Source organism: Nicotiana tabacum, chromosome 19 (genome assembly GCF_000715075.1).
Source record: "Nicotiana tabacum cultivar K326 chromosome 19, ASM71507v2, whole genome shotgun sequence".
NCBI classification, from domain to species: Eukaryota; Viridiplantae; Streptophyta; class Magnoliopsida; order Solanales; family Solanaceae; genus Nicotiana; species Nicotiana tabacum.
In genome coordinates this window covers 11,202,654-11,212,998 of record NC_134098.1, presented here as the reverse complement: position 1 = coordinate 11,212,998, position 10,345 = coordinate 11,202,654, and the positions used below count along the sequence as shown (strand labels likewise).

Below are 10,345 nucleotides of genomic sequence, written 5' to 3'. Positions count from 1 at the left end.
GAGGCAGCATTATTGGTGGCAGCGGATGAAGAAGACATAGTTGATTATGTGGCGAGATGTCTAAATTTCCAGCAGGTCAAGTATGAGCACCAGAGGCCAGGTGACCTGCTTCAGCAGATGGTTATACCTAAGTGGAAATGGGAGTGCATTACTGTGGACTTCGTAGTTGGGTTGCCGCGGACTTTGAGGAAGTTTGATGTAGTTTGGGTCATTGTCGACAGGTTGACCAAGTCGGCATACTTTATCCGGTTGTGACTATGTATTCTTCAGAGAGATTGGCCCACATGTACATTAAGGAGATTGTTCGGTTTCATGATGTGCTTGTTTCCATCATTTCAAATAGAGGCCCTCAGTTCACTTCGCATTTCTGGAGAGCAATACAGAGTAAGTTGGGTACCCGAGTAGAGCTCAACACAGCTTTTGATCCGCAGACCGACGGGTAGTCGAAGCGGACAGTTCAGATTCTGGATGACATGCTTAGAGCATGTGTCATTGATTTTTGGGGTCAGTGGTATAGATTATTTCCCTTGGCCATGTTTTCTTACAACAACAATTATCAGTCCAACATCGAGATGGCTCCATTTGAGGCTTTATATGGTCAGCGATGTCGTTCGCCTATCAGATGGTTTGAGCCCGCCGAGGCTAAGTTATATGGTATTGATTTGGTAAAGGATGCCTTAGAAAAGGTAAAGTTGATGCAGGAGCGACTTCGTACAACACAATCTAGACAGAAGAGTTACTCAGATCAGAAGGCGCGTGATTTATCATTTATGGTAGGCGAGAAGGTTCTCTTGAAAGTCTTGCCGATGAAGGGAATCATGAGGTTCAGGAAGAAGGGCAAGCTGAGCCTAAGATTTATTGGCCCATTTGAGGTGTTGAGGCGAGTTGGGGAGGTTGATTATGAGCTTGCTTTACCTCCCAGTCTATCGCGAGTTCATTCGGTCTTCCATGTGTCTATACTCCGGAGGTTTCATGCCGACAGGTCGCACATGCTAGATTATAACACGGTTCAGCTGTAGGAGAGTTTGGGTTATGAAGAGGAGCTAGTTGCCATTGTTGACAGGCAAGTTCGCCAGTTGAGGTCCAAGAAGATTGTTGCGGTGAAGGTCCAGTAGAGGGGTCAACGAGTCGAGGAAGCGACTTGGGAGGATGAGGAGGGCATGAGGAGTAGATATCCGCATCTTTTCAGCACTCCAGGTATGATTCTAGACCCGTTCGAGTAACAACGTTTGTTTAAGGGGTGGAGAATGTAACGAACTGACCGGGCGTTTTGCTTTCTAGATCCCCATTCCCCTAATTAAGATTTCCCATATGTACTTTTACTGTTTTATAACCTGTGGGGATAGTTGGTTTAGGTTTGGAAGGGTTAGGGTTGAAATCGGAACACTTAGTTCCTTAATAGTAGCATATGATGGTTAAGTTTGACTTGAGTCAACGTTTTGAGTAAACGACCTCGTAACCGGGATTTGACTGTCCCAAGAGGTTCGTATGGTGATTTTGGACTTGAGAGTGTGTTCGGATAAGGTTTCGAATGACCCGGGAGCATTTCAGCACTTAATATTGAAAGTTGGCGCATTGAAGGTTTTCCAAGTTCTTTAAGTTTGGTTTTGAGTAGATTTTGTTGTTATCGAAGTCCGTTTGGGATTTCGAGCTTGGGAGTAGTTTCGTATGGTGATTTATGACTTGCACGCAAAATTTGGCGTCATTCCGAGTTGATTTGATAGGAATCGAACGCGCGAAAGTGTTTTTAGAAGTTTTTAAGTTTCATGATTTGATTCATGTGTTTTGGCATCTAATTCGTCATTCTAGATGTTATTTCGGTGTTCCGATCGCGCGAGCAATTTCGTACGATATTTTTAGACTTGTGTGGATGTTTGGTGTGGAGCCCCGAGGGCTCGGGTGAGTTTCAGACGCGTTCGGATGGGTGGAAGGACTTCAATTTTTCTGGTTTTTTGGCTGGTGCCTCGGGTATCACAAATCGAGGTTTTGTTCGCATTTGCAAGGTGAGCTTCGCAATTGCGATGAAGCCTGGGCGAGGCAGGACTCGCATTTGCGAGTTTTTCCTTCTCTTTTGTGATCAGCGCCACTTCGCTTTTGCGAAGCTTTAGGTCGCAAATGCGACCTGGACAGAAATGATCAGACTTTGCAATTGCGATGCTTTTGTCGCATTTGCGAACCATGCGACATCTGCGGCTGGTGAAAGGGCTTTTATTACGGTACTTAGACCTTTTTCCTCACATTTTCATTTAGTCTTGGGGAATTTGTGAAAAACCTAGGGTTTTGGTAAAAATAAGATTTGACCACAAAATTGGTCATGAAATTAAGTAAACATTATATATTTGAGTTCATAAGGCTATGGGCGATATTTATCTTATAAAATTTTCGGAATCCGGGCACGTGGGTCTAGGGGCAAATTTTAAGAATCTTCCAATTTGGGTTGGGTAATTACTCTAATAGCTAAATTATGAACTTTTGAGTATATATTGATTAGGTTATATAATATTTGACTAGTTTCGGATTGTTCGACATCGACTTGGGGCTTTTAGAGGGGATTAGTGGATCAGAAGTGAGCTTGAAAACGGGGTATGTCTCTTGTCTAACCTTGTAAGAGGAAACTCATCCCCTTAGGTGTATCTTGTTGTGTATTACTTGTGTGGGGAGCTACGTATTCACCAGGTGACAAGAGTCCATGCGTAACTATATTCCATGATATGTCCGGGTAGACTTATATCCACATCATGCTTTTAATTGTACTGTTGTGTTTATCTTGTGTATTGACTGTCTTAAATAGATATGAGACTAGGGATTTTAAAGTTGCAATTATCGACTTAGCCTTCTTATTTTGGAAAATTGAGGAATACTAAATAACTATGAAAAATCCATGTCCTATCGCGTCGCAAGTACTTCTGCAAGCGAGGTAAACTTCTCTACTCTAATGGGATCGGGTCGTTTGCCTCGGCAGTATAGTAACACCACTCCTATGGGATCGGGTTGTTCGCCTCGACAGTATGGTAACACCACTCGTATGGGATCGGGCCGTTCGCCTCAGCAATATGATGGTAACACTATTCTTATGGGATCGGGCTATTCGCCTCGGCAGTACTGAGTACCACTATTCTTATGGGATCGGGCCGTTCGCCTCGGCAACTTGGTGCTTAATAAACGAAACGGGTTCCAGTTTTGATATAATTGAGTTAGGGTCTTCATGGCCAGTTATGAGATGTTAGTGATATGTTACAGACTCCTGTTGTATTTATTGTAGTTGTTTTTATTTATCTCATTGATACCTGTTGTATGTTCACCATGTCTACTTTATGCAATTTCATTATTGTTATTGACCTCTAGTAATTGTCAAATCAACCCCTTGTCACTACTTCTTCGAAGTTAGACTAGATACTTATTGGGTACGCGTTGTTCTTCGTACTCACGCTACACTTATGCAGTGATGTGTTGGTACAGAGACAGGTTCCACCAGTGGTCACGCGGGCGCGTAGCCGATCATCTACGGAGACTTAAGTGTGAGCTTCTTGCCTTGCTACGATCCACAACACCGGAGCCTCCTTCCATCTTATTTATTATTCTCGTCTATTACTTTCAAGCAATAGTTTTAGTAGTTTTGTATATTCTCTAGATTGCTCATGTACTTGTGATGCCAGGTTTTGGGGATTTGTAGCACTTATGTACTGCTGTACTTGTCATTTCTATCACCGCAGAGTATGTACTTATTATATTGATGTTTTGTTTAAAAGGACTTATCATAGTTGCATGAAATTTAGTGTAATTAAAAATATGTTAAAAAGGGATAAATAAATAGTAGTCTCGCTTATGGGCTTGCCTAACGGCGGCGTTAGGTGCAGTCTCGACCTAGTATGAAATTGGGTCGTGAAATCTTCTTCTTGTTACCGTTTGATAATCATCCTCCGATTTGTTCTTCCTCTCCTTTCTTACTTGTTCTTCTCTTTGGGACTTGATTCTTTCATCCCTAATCCTATTTCTACATTGACTTTCAAGGTGGCCCTGCATTTTGCAATAAAGACAGTAACTTGGGACATTATCATACTCAATATCTAACCATCTGCCATCTGGAGTTCCATCGAGTCATTTGAAACCAAGCCACAATTGATCCAATCTAAGTTTTAGTAATTAAATCGATCTCAACTCTAACTTTGGCAACAATACCCCATGATATGGAATAGGTTGCTTGATCTGGTGCAACTGCAACTCCAATCTCTCTCATAATTTTTGAAATAACCTGCCAGTTGAACAAATGCCATGGTAATTGGTGAATCAAAATCCACACTGGGACAATGGCTGTTTCCTCCCCGGGTTTAAAATCGGTTGTCCTTAAAGAGAATGTGGTTATAATCTACCTCATTATGAAATCAATGTACACATGTTTAGGATCAAAATAGGCAATTTTCATTGAGCCAATTAAGTGAAATTGTCTCACAAGGACTTTCCTAATCTCCTCTATGGTAGGTTTATTTCTATAGAACTTCCCAATAATAGTAGATCTGCATTCTTATGCCAAGCTTATGAAATAAACTTGTGCAGAAAAGAAAACTGCAGGCTTACCAAGATGGGTACCATATACAATGTCCACAGGTGGAGGACCACTGATCGCTGAAAGTTTGGCTTAAACCGTGGCGACAAAAGAAGGTTTTGAGATGGCTTGGTCATTTCTGTTATTACCCGATGGGTCATGTTGTCTATTACCACCTGTTGAAGGTATTACCATCTGCTTGTTGCTTGGAACTAGAGTCTGAGTATCTAGTGGATCTATTGGTTGTGTTCTTGTGGTATGGGGAGGTTTTTGGTGGCCAACGATGGGGTTTTCACTAATTTACTCTTTACGGTGTTGTGGTCGGTCAAAGTTTGAAGAAATCTTTGGTTGGGGCGGGGCGAAATATGTGGGGATTGGTAGAAGATTGTTTGGTTTAGATATTTGTGGAGGTATTAATCCCGACGGCTTCATTTCCGGTGGGGTTGGTGGTGTTTGTTTGATCCAAGGTAGCCATTGAAGCATTGTTACTAGGTGGTTGATTAGACAGAATAGGTTCTGGTAGGTGAGTTGTCGAATTACCATTACTAGGGTCAGGTGGGCGGAGTGGGGGAGGGTCATTTGGGTGTGCCATCTGTTCAGTGAGAGAATTTAGAGATAAGGGAGAGGAATTCCTTACTTCAAAGATTAGCTATTAATAAATGGATATGAATATAGATTACTGAATTGCAGATTCTGAGATTCCAAAAATGGGAAAAAGGTTCTATAAATTCCTTCTCTTCACTCCTCAAAAAGAAGTAATTAATTAAAGTTCAACATCTTGAGCTAAGTATATGACTTATCTCTTAAGAACACAAAAGAATCACCCCAAAATATGTTATGATCTCTTCATTTCTTTTTTTCTTTTGTTTATTATTATTATTATTATTATTATTATTATTATTAATAGTTGTAGTAGTAGTAGTAGTTTGTAAAAATTAAAATGATTAAAAATTAGGACTGTTGAATACAAAAAGGGGTTTTTTCGTTCTTATACAATATTTAAAACTTATTTACCAAAATAGTCCTAATTTTATATATTACCCGCCCTAAACAAGGATTGCTTACAATTTATATACAATTCATTATTAGTGCCTTAAATTAGGGGATTCAGTTACACTCTTTCCTTTTTTTCTCCTCTCTCCTCTTTCCCTATTCTGTGTCGCCTCTCTCCATATAAAATCCATTATTTATATCTTAAATTATGGAATTCAGTTACACCTTCTCCTTTTTTCTCTCCTCTCCTCTTTCCAATAGTGCTTTAACTGTAGTATAGCATTTCTAATAATGTCGAACCACAATAACGTAAAATAGTTCAAGACTTAATTGAGAACCAAATCTAGTAAAACTATTTTCATAGCTTAAACTAGAAAGTAACGCCAAACCAAAGCATTAGAGGCACTAACAATAGACAACACCTAAATCAGGCAAGTTTAATGCCGTAATATTCAAATTTGATACATCCACAACAACATATAAGCTAAAAATAAATTTTATACAACTAATTATATAGTATACAACTTATTTATAACTTATCTATAACTTTCATACATCATTTTTACCCAGTTAAAATCAACTACAACATCATACAGCTTAAATACAATTTTCATATAAATTTTATATAAATATGTCTTTTGTATGTATTTTATATATGATTTGTATATATATTTTATATGTGGTGTGTTCTTCTTCTTCTCTGAAATTCCAATCAATACGTCCTCTCTTTATACAACGTTGATAAATATCAACAACTTTATGTAAAAAGAAAATACATAACTTAAATACTAATTTCATACAATGATTCATATATTATACAACTATTTTCCAACTTTCATACAACATTCAAATAAAAATATATAATTACAACAGAATACAACTTAAATACAATTTACATACAATTATAGTACAGTTTTAATACATCTTTATTTTCGAGTTTCAATCATTCATCCAAAATTAACTCTAATCTTCAGCAAACACCTTTTAAATTGAGATATAAACTCCAAAGAATATTTTCGATCGTTTGCAACAACACTCAATCAAAATAAATAATAATTTTAAAAAAACGAATTCAAAATCAAAGTTTTGAAGCTTTTGATGGCTTTCAATGGCTGGTGGGGCAACAAACAATGACTGGTTCGATGGTGATAAGCGACGACATCAAATTTATTATTGAAGAAAAAAAGAAAAAGGAGAAGAGAAAAGAGAAGAGAACCATAGAGATCCAAAGAAGAAGAAGTCGTGCATAAAAAAAGAAAAGAGAGAGAGAAAGGAGAGAGGAGAGAGATTTGTGAAAGCGAAAGATCCGTGGAATTTGATTTTCACATTAAAAGGCTACGATCATGAATACTCATTTAAAACTTATTTATATATAAATAATAAATTGTATAACAATTAATTTATAATTAAGTTAAAACCTAAATATTAAGGATAAATAAATTTGTAATATAGAACATACCAAAACCCACTTTACCAAATGATCTGGACTTTCAGAAAAAGTGGAAATGCTTTCATAGAAGCACCAAAAAAAGAACTCTCTACAGGAAATTTTCCTTATCCCAAAAAAAAGAGGAAGTAAATGTACTAACCCAATTGTACAATCACTTGACCACACGTTTCGGTATATAATATTCCTTCCGTTTCAATTTGTATAAACTCATTTGATTGGACACGAAATTTAAGAAAAGAAAAAAAACTTTTAAATTTGTGGTGTAAAATGAGGTTATAAATCATTGCATAAAGGTAAATTATTTTCAAATAGGGAAAAATATCATTCTTTTTGGTACGGACTAAAAAAAAAAAATAAGTTCACGTAAATTGAAACGGATGGGGTATATTTCTATCATCAGATCAGATCTAGTTAAAACCTTAAACTAAAACCAACCAATGGATGCAATACATCACCCATATTACACCACTAGCTTCCACCTTTTCCTTTTCTTTATTTATCGTTTTTCTTTTCCCCATAATTTGTCGTTATAATTCTTTCAACAGACATGTCTTTTTGCTTTAACCAAATAACTGCCTTCCTCTTCTATCAACATCCCATGATAACTTTCATAAATAAGATATATTTTCAGGTTAACTTACCAAATTTCAATTTCCATGCATCCACTAGGAAAGTTTTTTAGTTCCTGCAAGTTTTGCTATTTTTAGTTCCTGCAAGTCTTTAACTCATTATAAAAGCCAACAGGAAGGTGACCTCTAGCATATCACATCTCTTTCATTCAATATAGAAATTAAACTACAAAATGTCTTTTACAAGAACGAGCTGTATTTCTGGCCTTTTGCTCTTATTTTTAGCTCTCACATGTGAAGCTAGGGTTCCAAGAAATGCTAATGTAGGGTTTATAGCAGTTAAGGGTGCCCATTTTGAACTCAATGGATCCCCTTTTCTATTCAATGGTTTCAACTCCTATTGGTTGATGCACGTTGCTGCCGAGCCTAGTGAGAGATACAAAGTCACTGAGGATTTTAAAGATGCATCTGCTGCTGGCCTTTCTGTTTGTCGCACCTGGGCTTTCAGTGATGGAGGTGATAGAGCATTACAAATATCACCTAGCGTTTACGATGAACGAGTTTTTCAGGTAAAGTTTATGTCCTGCGCTAAAAGAGTTTTAAGATTAAAAGGTTAAGTTAGCTTATGACGACAAATAATTCTACCTATCAAATCTAATATGTTAATCCAAAAAATAGAGTAACCACCTACTATAACTAGCTAGTTAAATTGTACTGGTAAAAGTTCTTTCCACCATGTAAGGAATACAAGTTAAATTCCTTCAATAAAATTTATGCATGAATTGTGTCAATAGTTAGATACTTATTTAAATGGTGTCTAATTTTACGGTTATTATTGTATATTTATGGATTTAGGGTTTGGATTTTGTGATCTCGGAAGCTAAGAAATATGGTGTTCGCTTAATCTTGAGCTTTGTAAACAACTGGAATGACTTTGGAGGAAAAGCTCAATATGCCCAATGGGCACGAAATGCAGGGGCTCAGATTAATAGCGACGATGATTTCTAAACTCATCCTATGCTCAAAAGTTATTACAAGAACCACATCAAGGTATGGGGTAACAATGTGTGGAACTTTTTCACTTAAATAGCGACTGTTTGATATTCATGCAATCTTTTTCTTTTTCCAAGTAATACTTCATTATCAAATAAAATTAACAAAGTTGATATATGGTGGTTAATATATGAATTTATGTTCTTGTGAAATTGCTACAGAACGTCGTTACAAGATTCAATACGATTACTAGAGTTGCTTACAAAGATGATCCAACAATCATGGCATGGGAACTCATTAATGAGCCACGCGACCAAGCTGACTATTCTGGAAAAACCATTAATGTAAGCATCAAGTAATGCTTCTTAATTCATTTCCAAACTAATTGAATTTTAGAAATATCATCAACTGATTTTTTATCTATAAAATATCATCAACAGGCTTGGGTTCAAGAAATGGCAAGTTTTGTGAAGTCACTAGACAACAAACACTTGTTGGAGGTAGGAATGGAGGGATTCTATGGTGATTCGGTTCCTGAAAGGAAACAAGTTAATCCTGGTTATCAAGTCGGAACAGATTTTATCAGTAACCATCTTATCAATGAGATAGATTTTGCCACTATCCACTTATACACTGATCAATGGTATATTAACATCTTTGATCCACTCACAAGTTCATATTTTTCATCGTAACACCTTATAAATAGCCTGGTTGTTCAAACATTGTTTACCTCATCGACAATGCAAAAATCTTTAACTTTTTACATTTATAGGGTATCCGGACAAAGCGATGAAGCACAATTAGCATGGATGCAAAGGTGGGTTACAAGCCATTGGGAAGATGCAAAAACTATACTAAAGAAACCTCTAGTGCTAGCTGAATTTGGCAAGTCTAGTAGAGGTCAAGGATACAGTCTTAGTTCAAGAGACACATTAATGAGTATTGTATATAGGAATATCTACAATTTTGGCAAAAGAAGGGGGAACTATGGCAGGAAGCTTAGTATGGCAACCTATGGCACAAGGAATGGTGAATTATGATGATGGTTATTGTATTGTTTTGGGACAAAATCCTTCAACTGCAGGAATTATTTCAGGTCAATCACATGCTATGACAACTTTGGCTAATCTTATTCATAGCCCTCTAGAGTGAAGGCCTGAAGATCATTAGGATAAGAAAGAAAATAAGTTCCATAATAGGTTTTTCTATTAGATTATTTTCTTAATTATACAATAATCAATTTATAATAGGATTTAAGTGATCTTAAGTCCATGATTTTTAATAGTAATTCGACCTCATGTTACTAAACATGTGAAGTTTGGATATACTCTAGAATGTAATTCATAAATTATTTCAGCAAACGAAAAAGGAATGTTAAGTTTTTGTCTTCTTGTTTTTAAGTTTGAATACAATTTTTGTTATGCTAATGAAATGCAGAATTTAAATTAGAGCAGGAAATTCAAGTAAGTCCAAAACACAAAGGAATTAGGCGTGGTAATCCACTTCTATAATAGTCTTTGAAGAAATTAAATAAAGAATGAAATGGAGTATATACTGCATATAGCTTGGTTTGGTTTCTACCTTGATTAATTTTACAATTTAAAGTAAAAAATTAAATTAAATCGTAATAAGAATCTGTTTCCATAGTAGTTTCTCACATAATAATTAATTAATAAATTAGACTTTCAGATGCAAGTATACTGAATGAAAAGTATTCTAAATATCGTTCTTAGAGAGATCAAACCAAGTAACTTTAATAGGCTTATCACCTTACTTCCTAAAACTAAACTAGAAATG

The 10,345-nt window shown here is 36.4% G+C and overlaps 1 pseudogene; it reads left to right on the top strand.

The window, feature by feature from the left end:
• The first annotated feature begins 7,774 nt into the window (after window positions 1-7,774).
• Window positions 7,775-9,715, top strand: LOC107821060 (mannan endo-1,4-beta-mannosidase 1-like; annotated as a pseudogene).
• Window positions 9,716-10,345: the final 630 nt, after the last annotated feature.